Here is a 16,543-nt window from a genome sequence, read left to right on the forward strand (position 1 = left end):
TAGTATTGGAGGCAAGAGAGCACTGTGGCAGTCACCAAGCTCCCCACTTCCTGGAACCAACTCTGGTTTTCAGAACTGAGCCTTCTTCCAAGACAGAGAGAACATGGGTACTTGGACAGCGCTGCTGCTGGTGGGGGTGGTGGTGGTTGGGGGTAAGAGTGGGGCCTTCAAGAGGTGTGAAAGATCAGGGCTTATCCTTTATGGGTGAGGGTGTGGGTAGCAGATATGGGTGAAAAGTGATAAAAGCCATTCAACCTCTCCCCCACCGCACACAGAGTGGTTTAAACATGAGTAGGGTAGAAAAGAGAATTTTACCTCTACTCTTTGGAGCTCTTGGCTGAGATTCTTGACATAAAAGATAGATTAACAAGAAAAAGACAGAAGTTTATTAACCTGTATAACTCACAGTCTACACGGGAGGTGCCCAGGGAAAAACTAGTAACTCAGAGAGATGGCTTGGAGCTCAGATTTAAATGCCATCTTCAGCTACAGGCAAACGGAAGAAAGTTGCAGAGGAGGCCAGTTTTGGGGGATGGGGGAGACTAGGAAAAGCACAATGAATGAGTTTGGTGTGTTGTGTAGATTTAAACTGGTGCCTTCTAGCCGGGACTGGTTTGGCTCAGTGGATAGAGCGTCAGCCTGCGGACTGAAAGGTTCTGGGTTCGATTCCGGTCAAGGGCATGTACCTTGGTTGCGGGCACATCCCCAGTAGGGGGTGTGCAGGAGGCAGCTGATTGATGATTCTCTCTCATCGATGTTTCTAACTCTCTGTCCCTCTCAATTCCTCTCTGTGTAAAATCAATAAAAAATATATATATATTTTAAAAAAATAAATAAACTGGTGCCTTCTTCCCTGAGAGGGGTGTAAAGTTGTCTCTGGGGATTCACCTTTATCCTGCCTGGTACAGAGGGCGGGAGGGACACCTTTAAGTTCTGTTTTAGGCAAATAAGGGAGGAGAGAGGGCTTTCCTTGTATCTGCTTATTCTCAGGTGCCTTCAGCGCAAAGAGGCATATTCAGGGTTGGTGCGTTCTATTTATTTGGAAGCTCTATCTGTCTAGCACATTTGATTGATTTCCAACTCCCTTTCTCCCTCTTTGTGTGACTGTAGGCAAGTTACTCATTCCCTGTAAAGTTGGGTTTATGCAAAACCGGGAGCATAACAGCTGTCCTCCCAGATTGGTTGCACTGCCTTGATGAGATTGTATTTGTTCGCAGGGGCTGTCTTAAAAACTACCACGAACTGGGTGTCTTCAACAAGACAAATGTATTGCCCCACAGTTCTGGAATTTGAAGTCCAAAGTCAAGTGTTGGCAAGGTTGATTCATCCTGATGGCAGGATCTGCTCCAGGCCTCTCTCCTTGGCTTGTAGATGCCCTTGTGGCATTCCCTCTTTGGGCATGAGTGTCTCCATATTCCCCTTTTTATAAGGACACCAGTCACATTGAATTAGGGCCCACCCTAATGACCTCATTCTAACTTGATTGCCTCAATAAATATCCCATTTCCAAATAAGATCACTTTCTGATATACTCTGGGTTAGGACTTCAATGTATGAATTTTTTTTGGGGGGGGGAGGGAGGCACACAATTAAACCCCCCTGCTGGCCTGGTCTTAGCCAGCCATCTTATGAGGGTTAATTTGCATATTACCTCTTTATTATATAGGATGGCTGTTAGTATCACTATTATACAACCCCACAGAGCCATGTGCTCTCAGCTGGGGGTATAATCTGGGCCAAGGGCCCGAGTACTCACACTGGATGATGGAACTTGCTCTCTAAACCTATGCCATTTTCCTATCTCAGAAGACCTCCTTTGCCTACTTCTGGTTGACATAGATAACTGTATGTTCTCTCTCATTTTTATTTCCCAGACCTGGATCTCACACCTGTCCCAGACCTGGATCTCACACCTGCCCTTGTTTGCATCATCTCATTTAACAGCTATTTATTGAGAACCTATTAAGTGTGCAGAAAGTCATGAGCTGGGCATTAGCGTGTCTGGAGAGAAGAACATCATCCTTGTCTTCAAATTCATCCTCCTCCTTCCATTCAGAATGTGTTTCCCAAAGTGTGGTACACGTACCCCCAGGGGTACGGGAAGAGTTTGGTGGGGGTACGAGTTGCACCGGAGTTTGGTGGGGATATGCACTGCACCGTGCTTAGCTGCGCCTAATTCTACGTTCTCATGAGTATGAGGGGTACTCAGCGTCAGGAAAATTATAGAAGGGGTACACATATGTCAAAAGTTTGGGAAACACTGAATGGGCGCTGGTAGATGGGGCCTTATGGTTTTTGAAGCTGAAAAACTTACTTTAAAAATTATGCCTTGTGTCTGTCCCTTTGTTCTTGGCCGCACCTGGAGTGGACCCTGGTGGTTATGTAAAGGAGAAGCAGTGTTCTCCCTGCTTCTTGGAGAAGACCTAAATGCAATAGCCTTAGGCTGAGATGTTAGGTGAGTACTGCTTAGTAATGTAAATCAGGAGGGTATTTTAGCAGAATGGTGCCTCTGCAAATTCTTTTAGAGAACCGTTTCCTTTCTAATTCTGATCCACAGTGCCTGCTGGTAGATTGTAGCATTTGTACTGAGATGGTGAGATTTTCCCTCCAGCCTGTTGTTGGAAGAAAAGCTGGAACTGGGAAGGCAGGGAACACAGAGGGGACATGCAGTCTGATCTTCAGGTCTCTGATGGGGTAAGAATGTGGAAAGGGGCTGGGCTGGCCCCAGTGAGCACAACTTGGCCATACTCTTGAAACCCAGACTTTGGGGAACATGTGGGGTTGTCCTGTTGGGGACCCCAAGGCTAGACCTGTGGGTGGGTGTAGGGTCAGTTTCAGTGATATTCCAACCCGCCGATTATTCCGTTAGGATTTGAGGACTTGGGAGGCAGATCTGTGCTTGGAGAGGGAAGGTGGCTGGCAGCCAAGCAGAAAACCAGTCCTTGAAATCAAGTTTGGGCCTGGATGCTCCAAGAGTGGCAACTCTTAGTAGCTCTGCATTATGCTTGATGCTGTTCTTGTGTCCATTAGTCCCAGATCTTTAGGAAGGTCTTGCTAAAGTTCTGACCTGTTGGCTGCAGTGATGTAGGCAGCCAGGGTTAGTGGATTGGGGGAGGAGATGACCCATGGTACAGAAGGAACAGCCAAATCCTGAGTGAGGGCATCAGAGGTGGACATCCTCTGGCATCAGGAGAGGTCAGCTGGGCTCAGAAGCCTGTGACCTCACTGGGGACCATGCAGTTTGCTCTGGAGCGCCCCAGGCTATACCTTGAGAAAGGCAGGAGGTGTCAAAGGGAAGGTTGAGGGTTTAATTTCCAGCAGTTAGGGGATGTTCTCCTAGATTAAGCAAAATGGCCACCTGTCACCCTTCATTTCTTTGCCTGTTAAACAAAACCACCTGGACCTTATACTTCCTTTTATCTTGGAATATTTCACTGTCGCCTTTCCCATGGTTGACATTCAGGATCTAAGTAAATTTAATATCTCTTTGGCCTAATGATGTTGAACATGACAGGGAGCACTAAAATAATACCTCTTGTGACAAACTGTCTAGAATAACCCAACCCTTAGGTACTCATGAACTGGTGCTAAAGGTCTCAGATGCTGATAGTTCACAAGGAGGAGAGATGAGGAGACCTCCCAGGACAAGCATCCCTTAAGTAGGGGTCACAGTCATGATGGCAGGTGACATCTTGGTAATCTTTTAAAAAAAAATATATATATTTTGTTGATTTTTTTCAGAGAGGAAGAGAGAGGGATAGAGAGTTAGAAACATCGATGAGAGGGAAACATTGATCAGCTGCCTCCTGCACCCTCCTCCCACTGGGGATGTGCCCACAACCAAGGTACATGCCCTTGACCGGAATCAAACCTGGGACCCTTGAGTCCACAGGCCGATGCTCTATCCACTGAGCCAAACCAGCTAGGGTGACATCTTGGTAATTCTTGTCATGATGGGAGAGGGAGTTTGGAATGGAAGGTAATGGTGCAGAGTTGCAATGGGGGATGGAGGCTTTCTCTTCTCCTCAAGCATATCCTGAATGTCCATTTTTCCATTTACAGGTCACACCTATTTTCTAGTATCTATGGTGGGTCATTCAATAAAATCTCCAGGACTTCCATGTGCTAGATGCCCCAACTGTGTCTGATGGTTGCTGGTACCAGGATTGCTCTCTGTGGGGGGAGTGGGAGCTGTGCTCAGGGCAGGAGCTAGCTGTGTGTAGCGAGGTAGCAGATTAAAAGCAAGTCCCCTCTGAGGGGACCTACATAGGAAACGATTGCAGAGGAAAGAGCAAGAAGAGACTCCAAGGAGAAAAACATTCAGTGCATGAACCAACCACCTCGCACACCTTCAGAGCCCTAAAGGCTCCATCGCCTCCGTGAAGGGGCTGCATAGACTTCACTTGAAAAATTCAGGTCAACAGCCTGCATCCGCACAACGTGCAGCCAGCTGCCTGTTGGTGCACAATGTATGCCAGCTCATATCTGTAGGTGATTGCACAAGGGGACTCTGCCCCTGGTGGGGGTTGGTGCTTTCCCCATGATTTGGTGTGGCTCTATTTAAGAAGATCCCCGAAGCATAAAAGAATAGGACTAATGGGCTGCAAGTTACATGGTTGGGAGAGAATCAAGGGGCCCTGGAATAGTGGTTCTCAGAACTGGAGGAGACAGCGAGCCCCGCCCATCTGAGCTGGGACATTTGGATTCCAGGGAGAAGGAAGCTGGGCGGAGCCCAAGGAGAGATGGACAAGTTTCTTCTGCCCACCAGAGGGCTGCAGGGCTGACGTCCTTTTCCAGAAATAACACAAAGACAGAATCTACAACTTTTCCTTTGAATGGGAATTGAATTTTCCAGGGAAGGACATTTAATAAGTTTCATTCAGGAAGTCTCTGTTTCCAATAAAGACTTAACAAAGTTAATTAGACTAAACAGCAATTATCGTGTCTCCTCAATGTTCAATTATCTGCTGAACTGGTATTTCCTGATTAATTTTCTGATTAAAATGTATTAAATGGAAAAGACCAGCAAACAGGCCTTGACAGGTTCCTAAAGAAAGAAGGAAGCTGCGGTTGGTTGTGCAGGGCAGTGGGCACTTGGGTCACTGAGGTTGTTTTCATCTTCTGGGCTGGGGGTCAAGAGTAGGTGGGAGGGGCCCGTGAAGGGGAGGTGGTGTCCTGTCCACCTGCATCCCCAAGGTATAACCATCAGCATCTTTATTCAGTCTTCCTTTCCCCAAACCTGGCTTCCCCCTTTGGCAAATGGTACCTACTTGTAGATGCATCGTAGAAACACGGTGTCACCCTCCATCTCTCCCATCCCTCTCCTTAGTCTGCCTAGGATGTATTATAATCATTTCCTTATAAATGTCCTTAACTGCCTTCCTAGCAAAACCTTCATCCTGGCAAAACCCCTGTTCTGGCTAACCCTGCTCAAAGGTTCTCCCGGAATCAATACCCCTACCTCTGAGCATTGCTGAAGAACCCCTTTAACCCTGCTGACTCAGGACCACAAACCTCAGATGGGAATTCAGCTCTGCCCAGCAATGCCACTACACTTCCTCCCTGTGTTCCCTTCCCCACTCTGAGACAGCAGCTTCTCTGCTCAAAACGCCCGTTCGTTCTCACTCTCTTCCTCACTGTCAGCTGGTGACCTTGCCTTACACTTCATCGAAACACAGAAGCAATCAGACACGAACTTCTGTGTCTTTCCATCGCGAAATTGACAAACCTCCTCCCATTATAATGGAAGACATGTTCCTACTCTGAACAGAGGCCAACCCTGCCACTCGGCCCTGGATCCTGTTCTTTTTCACCTTCTCAAGGACTTTGTTCCTGCAAATATCTTCTCTTTCCTGCATCATCAGTTTCTCCCCTCTCAACTGGATCATTCCATTAGCATGCAAAATGCTGTAGTACCACTCATCTAGAGAAAAAGAAAAAAAGAGAAAGAAAAAGAAAAATTGTCTTCTAATAGCACATGCAGTATATTACTATACTAGTCGTTATTCTGTTGAATGTCTGAAACATTTCATAAGAATAAGAAGGTAAAACAAAAGTTTCAAATGCCTTTCCTGGAGCCCATATCCATTCCTGGTGTTGCCCATTTTTCTACCATTCTTCACAGTAAAACTTCTCAAAGCATGGCTCCTCTGTCTTCACATCACCTCCCCTCACCTCCATTCTCTCCTCCACATGCTTGAGCTTCTGTCTTCACTGTGCCACTGAAATTGCTCTTATTGTGGTCAATGACCCACCTGCTGCTCAACCCAACAACCCACGTGGTTCTTTTCTCATCTTCCCAGCCTCAGCAGCATAAACACTGTTGACCCCTCTCTCCTTGAAACACTTGGTACTCTCAAGCTGGTCTGGCTCTCCTCCCCGCTCCCTCATTGCTCCTTCTCAGTCTGCCTTGCTCTTTCCCCCTGACTCAACATCGAAACCCTAGGAACTCTGCACCCTCTTTTTCCCCCTTTCCCCCCTCTTTCTACACTCCTTAGGTGATCTCATGACTTGGCTTTAAGCATCATGGCTATAATCCTTTAATAAGCAGAATTACTCACACTTTTGCGTCTCCAGCCTAGACCTCTCTCTTGAATTCCACCGTGAATGTCCAACTTGGAACTCAACATTTCCACTTGGATATCTAATAGACATTTCTATATAAATTTACCCAAAATGGAACTTCTGATATCCTGCCACACCTAACCCAAATCCACTCCTTCCCAAGCTTTCCACATTTCAGTAAATGACACTACTATTGAGGCTAAAAATGTGGCATCTTTCTTGAGTCCTCTCATCTTCTCACAACCACATCAAACCAGTAGGCGTTGTGTCACTTGCCTCCAAACCAAATCTCTATTCTGGCCACTTTTCTACATCTCTACTGTGACCATTCTAGGCTGAGTCACATCAGTTCTTATTTGAACCAATGTTTTCTAACACAGGCTCCCTCTCTTATTCCTAGAGAGTCCTTTCTCCATAGAAGAGTGTATCAGTACCTATTGCTGTGTAACAGGTCACCCCAGCCTAAGTGGCATAAAACAGCTATTTCGTTTGCTCACAATTCTGTGAGTCAGCAATTTTTGGCCAAGCTCAGCTGGGTGGTTTTTCTGCTGGTCTCACCTGAGGTCACTAGTTCTGTCACAGATCAGCTGGGGCTGGTTGGTCTAGGGACCTTCAGCTGGGACAGTCTCTGCTCTACTTGGTCTCACTCTTCAGGAGGTTAGCCTGGGTTCCTTATTATGGCAGGGTGATTTGTGCCAAGGTTTTAACTTATAAAGGTGACTGGATGATGACATAGAAATAAACATTTAATGTTACTCATAGTTCCTCTGGAAAGAAGAGCTATAGCATTCCATGCAAAAATCATGGGGCAACCACAGGTGTCAGATCGGAGGCAGAAAGAAGTAAGGGGTCTTTATTGGGATTTCTCTGGGAAGCAAGAGCTGGCTAGTTTAGATAATCTTGACAAGTTTTGACACATAGAGACTTTTCTAGGTGCCTGCTACTCGGCCTGCTACTGGTTGATTTTAGGGCAGGGAAAATATTGATCTTTGATGGTCGATCCATCCATCCGTCCATCCAACCATCCATCTATCCCAACCTCCAGAAGCTCCATCTGTGGTTTAAAGAGGTGCAGTAACTTTGCTTTGTTTTGTCTTCTTGGTACACTTATTCATTTGCATATTTATTTCTTCCTTTACATGAAAAGCCTCATTTGGTTTTATATTCCTAACATTTAGTATAATAAATGTTTGCTGAATATATGACAATAATTATGAAACATACCAGCACAGACTATTGATAGAGAACCTGAAACTGACTAAACCCAGGGTGGGAGGATCAGGGAAGTCTTCCTGAGAGAGGTGATGCCTGAGTTGAGATTTGCCTAATTCTTGCCTTGCCTCCTCAGATTGTGAGCTTCTTAAGGTCAGGGATTTGGTATCAGTTGCATTTTTATGTGGGCTGGCATATAACATAGTGCTTGGTTCATATTAATTAACATTTTTTTTATTGTGGCAAAATACACATAACATAAAATTTACTAGGTTAAATTAGAATCAGGAGGCTGATTAATTGCATGCTCACCCCTTCCCCTATTGTGATCCTCCTTTGTGTTAACTGTGTAGGTATGTGTCTCCCTCACTAGAGTATAAGCTCCTATGAGGCCAGAGAGCATACCTTGGGTGTGTTTGTATTCCTCACAGTACCTGTAACATTGCAGGCAGGCATCAATAAAGGGTTGTTAAATATATAAATAAAGAGCCACACTGAACGATTTATCCTAATTAACTCTTCCAGAGTGGTTTCCTCAGGAGGATTCACTATGTCGTTTTTGCCATCTTCTGAAAGCCCTAGCCTTATGTACCCTATTTTCTGGTCATTCCAGCATCTCTACCCGTGGTCTTCTCAATAAACTTCCAGTGCCAGTGTCCCTATCCTGAACTGTAATGGACAGCTCAACTCTGCACCTAAGAGCCCCCTTGTCTCCCTGGGGGATTCCTGGGCATGAGGTTTAGTCTAATTGTGACTGAGATACCATCATGTGATGGTTGTAGGCTAGAAACCCAGGACAACCTGAGGCTGGTTAAGAACACTTGATAGTTGGGGGCCTTGGCTCCAAACCCAGTGTGGTGTATAAGTCAGCTAGCCTTGGCCATGAGGGGCCACCTTCAATGATGCTGCTGAGTACTTGTTAGCCCTTCTTTGGATCCTGGGGCACCACTGTCATGAGTTGACATTTCATCCAGTTTCAGCAGGGCTCACCTTTAAGCTCTGGCCTCATCCCAGCTGGTGTGCTGGATTTCTAGGCTCTCTTGGGCTCACTCAAACCTCTACTCCTGAGTTTTTAGCTCCTCTGCTCATCGATCTTGCATAACGACTAACTAAGTCTAGACACAACTGCTTCACTCCTGATCATTGCTGTACTGTTTAGTGCCATCCAGAGAGCAGCTTAAAATAATGAAAGGCTTTGTTTTTTAAGCATTATTGATTTACTATCAGTCATTAGTCCCCAAAGAGAAAATATCTGAGTGGACTCAGACTAGACCATAATAGAAAAGGGTAATAATGGCCCCCATGTTAGATGGTATAAAATATGATTGCATTCTGTTATTTCAAGTTTATGCTTAAATAACCTCACTGAGTTTTTTAGAAACTATGTATATATCTGCTCTTGCCATAGTAGTTTTAGAGACAAACAAGTTTTTGTTAAGAGATTTGACAAGTATAAATAATGTTTAAGACATGATTGTTTCATTTATTTGTATATTAATTAACTAACTAATTAATTAATTAATGCATTTATATTAAACACCCTTGAGTGTCCAGCATGCACTGGCACTACCCTTTTTTTTTTTCTTCCTTATATAATATTTTAAATCACTGACTTGCTTCTCAGCTTCATCTACTCTACTGTTAACTCCTTATAAACTATTCATTTTAGTTAGTGTATCCTTCATTTCTGATTGGCTCTTCTTTATGGTCTCCATGTCATTTTTAAAAATGATGTGAAGTTCTCACTAAATTTATTGAGCATCCCTATAACCAGTGTTTTGAGCTCTGCATCTAGTAGATTGCTTGTCTGCATTTTGTTTAGTTCTTTTTCTGAAGTTTTGTTCTGTTTTTTTCATTTGGGACATGTTTCTTTGTCTCCTCATTTTGGCTGTCACTTTGTGTTTGTTTCTTTGTAATAGGTAGAGCTTCTATGTCTCCTGGGCTCTGTAGAGTGACCTTATGTAGTAGGTGTTCTATAGGTTCCAGTGGCACAGCCTCCCAGATCACCCAAATTTGGCACTCCAAGTGCACCCCTCTATGTGTGGGCCATGTACAATCTCCTATTGTAGTTGAGCCTTGATTGCAATTAGCATGTTAATGGGAGGGATTTACCTCTAGGCCTATTGGCTACAAGGACTGGCACCAGCCTCTATGGAGGATCAATTGTGCAGGGGCCCATCCCATGGAACAGGATTTACTTCAGTGGGGCTCTGGTGACCACTTGACTGTGTTCTTGTAGAGGTGATTAGGTAGTGCTTGCACATGTTCTGAAGCTGATTATAAGTATATTGACATTGGGGCCTCCTGGGAGGTGCAGGTCAAGGTCAGTGGCTGCCTGTGTGCTGACCAGGGCCACCTAACATGAACTATAGAGTGATCTGCATATGGCTGCTACTTTTGTTGGGCTTGAAGGTGCCCAGGAGAGGCCACACTATGAACCAAGTCTGGCTGTTGCCTGGGCCACTTAGCTAGAGGTATGAGGTCAGATGCTGCCTGTTCGAGAGGTTTTAGGAAAGTCTGAAGCATGAGCCAAGATAGACCATTTATTATTAAAAAGCCACTGGAAACCGTTCTGGAAATTGGGTGGGATGGGGGTTTCAGGGAATCACCAGGGTGGGGTAGAGAGTGTGAGCTTGATGGATGGAGACTCAGATATGCCATCCACCTTCCAGCTCTGAGTGGGGAGGGCTCAGAAAAGGAGCAATGACCTCTGCCAGCACTTCTGTATGGAGGAAAGTTGCCCCTCTAGTTCTCACCCTGCCAGATAATTCAATTCCTCCTGTATGTTCCAGGTACCTTTCAAGCTGCTGCTCTAGCACTGGAACTCAGAAGGAGTGAGTCTGAGTAAGTCCAAGCTTGGGCCTTTAAAGAGGAACTCTCTGAGTCCCCCTGTCTCACTCAGCCATATCCCTACTGATGTTTATAGCCAGAAGTTTTGAGGACTTCTCTTCCTGGCACTGGAATTCTGAGCATGGCATCTGGTGTGGGGCTGGGACCCCCCCCCCCCCCGCTCCCCCCCGCCCCCGCATCCTTAAGGGGAACCTCCACAACCAAGCTTTTATCCATTTTATCCACTCACCCTGTTCTGCACCTCCCCCTTCTCCTACCAGTCTCAGTGTGACTTCTTTATATCCTTAATTGTAGGACTTCTGTTCAGCTGTTCTGAATGTGGCTGTTCTGTAGTTAGTTAGAATTCTGATGTGGTTGTAGGAGGATATGAGTTCCACATTTACCTGTCATCTTGACTAGAAGCTCCTTGTTTGCCATTTTAAGCCACTAACTTTTGAAGTACTTTGCTATGCGGCAATGGGTAACTAATACAACATGATGCCTTTGTTGGAGAAATGAAGCATGTATTGCAGGAGATTAAATCTGCATAAACAAGTTGGGCTAGGTTTCTCTGAGGAGGCAATGGTCCTCTAGCTGGGGAAGAAAGGTGCTGATAATTGGTGGTAATCCATCCTCCTCAGCCATTTTCTCTTATCAACACTGCACAATCTCCCAACTTCTCCTCTAGTGTCCCTGTACCTTGCAAAGAACCTGAGCCACCTTGTTCCATAGATCTGGGCTGACATACTACTGGTAATGGACTAAAAGAGGCATTTCTCTTCCCACATCCTCCACTACAATGCACTGGCTCTATTCTCACTAAGTCACCAGGATCCCAATCCTAGCTTTTTTTTTTTTTTTTTTTTTTTTTTTCCCCCTAAAGGGGCCTGGGCATTTCATCTTTCCTTTACAAGTCTCTGCTCAGCACAGCTTGGCACATCTCCCTGTGTCCTCCTCAATTAAAAATGACACAAAAGTAAAGGAAATACATAGTTCTTTGAAAAGGCTTCCCAATCCAAACTTTTTAATGAGACAGAATATAAAGAGCCTGTCTTATCTCTTCGATGCGACTCCCTTGTGCTGTAATCAAGCAGAATTAATTAAAAGCAATCAAGTTGGCATGGGGGCCTGCGGCACCAGTCTTTCATCTTAGCCATGTGAGCGCTGTCCCCGAGGGGGTGTGACTTTGGGCGGGAGAGTGGGGTGGGCCCAGCACTGGAGGAAAAAAAAACAGCTCACCCCCAAAGCTTGCATTGCTAGGGCATGACCCCAGCTGCTGGAGAGAGTTGGGCCCTATTCAGAGAAGCATTTCTGCATTGTTCTGGGTAAAGGATCCTCTCAGGCTACGGGAGATGGAGGCTGGATGCTTCCTTGTGGTGGGGAGCTGTCCTGTGTGTGGTAGGATTTGTAACAGCGTCCCTGGCCGGTAGCATCTTCCCAGTTGTAAAAACCAAGAATGTCTTCAGGCGTTATCAAATAGCTCCTGGGGTGGTATGGAGAGCAAAATTGTCCCCAGTTGAGAACCATTGGTCCAGACCAAAGTTTCCTTCAATAAAGATGTGTATTGTGCCAGCTGAACCAGACACCTTTCAGTTATTGTGGTCCCTGGGGCATTAGGGTAGCTTAATGACTCTCTGCCTGCAATAACTTGGGAGATTTTATTATCCAGGTGGAGTGTAATAGCCAGTTACACACTGGCTGGCAAAGCAAAGCCTGTATCTAGAAGATGTAGGAAATCCCTCCCCAGGCAACATTTATAATCCCTGCCAAGCATTGACACTATCTCCTAGTGTCAGCCACCTTCTCATACTGCAACATTTCCCAATGCACAACAGTGAATGGGGGTCGTGGGGAGAGGTGGGATGTCAGAAGACTTTCACTCTCCTTTGGGTGATGTTTATTCTCACGGATCCCTTCCTATCTCTTTGCTCACAGTATCTTATGGGAACTTGGGATCTCTGGCACCTATCAGACCTGAAGGATATGAGCTGCACTAGATTTTTACAATGCCAGGAGTATGACCTGGACAGCCCCTCCTGGTCCAGTAACAGTAAATTAGGTGAATAAAATCATATCGTGTATAACAACTGGAAGGAACGGAAAAGGATGCTAAGGTATCCAAGGAGTACAGGCTTTCACCCAGTGGCCTCGTTTATTAGATAAAGAAAGACACAGGTTGAAACATCGCTTAATGCAGGATGGCAGGGGCTGAAGCATTGCCTGGTCCTAAAGAACAGAGGAGGAGGAGTTTCCACCCAAGCTTGTTTGGGGCTGCATTAAGTAGAGAGTCTTATTATAGCTCCCCCTCTTCTCTTTGATTATTTATCTTGTTAAGCCTCCCCATCAGACTGGATGCCTGCAGGATGGAGGAAACATGGGACCATCCTTCCTTGATAGAGACAGGAGGAATGGGTGGCCTCTGAAGGGGGTAGGGAGACTAACCATATTTAGAACCCCCATTATGTGCCACCTGAAGCTGGAAGGGGAAGGGAAGTATTCCTTAGGACAGTGGTTCTCAGCCTTTCTAATGCCGCGACCTTTTAATACAGTTCCTCATGTTGTGGTGACCCCAAACCATAAAATTATATATTGCTACTTATTTTTTGTGACCCATAGGTTGAAAACTGCTAGCAGGGTCGCCTAAGACCATCGAAAAACACAGATATTTACATTATGATTCATAACAGTAGCAAAATCACAGTTATGAAGTAGCAACAAAAATAATTTTATTGTTGGGGGTCACCACAACATGAAGAACTATATTAAAAAGTCGCTGCATTAGAAAGGTTGAGAACCACTGCTTTAGGGGATTTGTGGCCCTGATAACACCTTGATTTTGGACTTCTGGCCTCCAGAACTGCAAGATAATACATTTCTACTGTGTTAAGCCACTGAGTTTGTGGCCATTTGTTACAGCAGCTCTAAGAAATGACTACAGGACCTCAAAATTAAGTGTCAACTTACTGAAGTTTACTTCTGCTTCATCTATCCCCATTGTTGGGATTCCCAGTGCACATGTGGCCTTCTCCCACAGTTGCAGTGATGGAGCATAAAGGGTGCCCTGGAGGCATGGAAAGCCATTCACTGGGGTTGAAGCATAGAATGTAAGAATATGTGGGTAAGAAGCTGTTTTGTGGTAACCAAGGGAGATAAGATGGAGAAAAATGGGTGCTCTGAGAGATGTTAATGAGTTAAAATAGACAGGGCTTGGTGATCATTGGGTGAGGAAGAGGAAGGCGTCCTAGGTTTCTAGCTTGAAGGAAATGCTGGTTCCCTCCTCTCAGGCAGGAAACACATGGGGAAGGTTTGGGTTTTCTCTCTCACATTCCCATGTATCTCCATCAAACTCTGCCCATTACCTCTAACTGCAAAGTGATGTCTTTACTGGGTAGGTTGTTCCCATGTGGTCAAGGAGGCAAACCTGGGAGAAGAGTTAGCACTCTTGAGAGCCAGCTAAGCCACCATGGCGGTGGACCTGTTGACTGTTGAAACTCTTTAGTCATTTGAATTTTTATTTGACACCAAGATCTCATTGCTAATAGTCTTCATGAATGTCATCACAGAATTAAAAAAAAATTAAGATTCTCAGTATCCTGGAGAGATTGGAGGTCAATGACTCCAATACCAGACCTGGCTAATGCTCTGAGATCCACAGACTCCTTTCATGCAGCAGCAAGGCAGTTGACCAATGTCTGTGACTTTTGTTCCACTTAAGTGGACAAATGGAAACAGAAGCAGCTTTTGGGTCTGGAGCAGGAGCCAGAACCAGTTTGATACTTGAGTTTGCACTAGGAATAAAAACAGAATTACAAGGCTGAATGGGGTAGCCTGCTGTCTCTCACTACTACAATTCTATCCTGTGTTCTTCCAGGGCTCCCTTTTTCCTCCAGGTCACCTTGTAAGTTCAGGTACTTGTCACCTGCCACATGAGTCTTGTTAAAATCTCCTAAGTGGTCTTCTGTCTTTCCTTTTCTTATCACCCACCCTTTCCATCACCCATGGAGAGTGCTGTCTCAAGCACCAGATAATCATGATTCCACCTAATATCCTATTGCAGATGAATCCAAAAATAAAGTCTTTAACCTGAGATTCAGTCTCATGCAGCAATCTCCCTTATCTTCTGCCCTCTGCTCTCTCTACCTGCCAGGGCTGACACTCTGCCAAATCTTGCCCAAGGCTTGTTTATTGCCATCTATGTCTTTGTTGGATGTCCTTGTTTGGGACAGCTTCCTATTTCCTCTCCTCCTAGGCTTTGAGAGAATTTGTAGTATATTCATTAAGTGAGTAACCCTGGAATCAGACTCTCTGGGTTTACATCCTGCTTCTGTCACTTATTTGAAATAAAATATATAAAGCTTTTACCACAGAGCCTTACATAAAATAAGTGCTCCATAATGCAGGCTGTGACAGTATTATTACCACTGTGCATCACTTCCTTTGAGTGCCACTATTCACTTCTCTTAAGAAGTCTTTCTTGAGTAACATCAACCTGGTCGCCCCTGACCCTGTTCATTCACAGGTGATAAAGCCTCGTCTGGTGAATCTTATTAGAGTCCTTTCAGAGTGTCTGGCCCCATGGTGGCCTGGAATAGCTAGTGCTTTCTGCCTGGCATTGGCCCAGTATTCAGCATATTTTGATAAGTTTCTGCTGAACTATACTGAATCAAAGCTTTCTCTTAAAATCAGTCACGTTCCATCCATCCATCCATCCATCCATCCATCCATCCATCCATCCATCCGTTTATCTGTCCATCCACATAATTAGTCAGCAATATCTTTTAAAATATGTTTTTATTGATTTTAGAGAGAGAGTTATAGAGAGGGAGAGAAACATCCATGTGAGAGAGAAACATTGATCTGTTGCTTTCGTACAGACACTGACCCATAATCTGGGCATGTGCCCTGACTAGGAATTGAACTGGTGACCTTTAGGTGAATGGGATGATGCTTAACCAACTGAGCAGCCATACTGGCCAGCGCAACAATATTTTGAATACCTATTATGTGCCAGGCATATTCTAGATGTTGGGTGTATCATACTGGACAAGATAGACTGCCCACCTTCACAAAGTCATTATCTAGGTGAGAGACAAACACTTATATAGGTAGCTATGATATAGAGCAGGGGTGTAGTACCTTTTATCTGCCAAGGGCCATTTGGATATTTATAACATCATTCATGGGCCATATAAAATTATCAACTTAAAAATTAGCCTGCTATGTTTGGTCAAACATTTAATTAACTCACCCTTAATGCATTGGCAGGACCGGACAAAATGATTTTGAGGGCCTTATATGGCTCACAGGCAGGACATTCTCCACCCCTGATATAGAGTGACAAGTGTCCTGATGAGGAAAGTACAGGGTGCTGAGATAACTCAGAAGCCCAAAGAGAACCTCTTAACTCTACCTGGGAAGATCATGGATGACTCAGAGAAAGAGCAAAATTTAACCAGGTGAAAGGGAATTACAAGTGAAGAAGTTTCAATTGAGGGAACAGTATGTGAAAAAATAGAGGGAAAAGGGACTTGTGTATTGGAACATTGGGTGGAGAGTGTGTGTGTGTGTGCTCTTGCGTGGAGGTAGAACTGCGAGAAGAGGCTAGAGAGGCTGACTGGGACCAGGATAGGCAGGAACTTACATACTGTATTTCGGAAATTGGGCTTGCACATCAGAGGCAGGCAATGAATGTTTGTAGAGGAAGTGAGTGGGAGTTTTCAGTGAGGGGCTGACATGCTCAGATTTATAATTTAGAAAAACCATAGTGGCTGCAGGGTGGAGAATGGAGGGAGGCTGGTTTGTCAATCTCCATGACAGAGAGTTGGCCTTGCTTCTTTTCCCAAGCATTTCAGTCTCCACCTGGGTTTGGCCCCCAGCTGAGGCCCTGCTGCCCTGCCTGGTTTTTTGCCAATTCCCTTCTGAGGACAGGACTCTATCT

Source organism: Pipistrellus hanaki (genome assembly GCF_964339955.1).
Source record: "Pipistrellus hanaki genome assembly, chromosome: 2".
Lineage (NCBI taxonomy): Eukaryota > Metazoa > Chordata > Mammalia > Chiroptera > Vespertilionidae > Pipistrellus > Pipistrellus hanaki.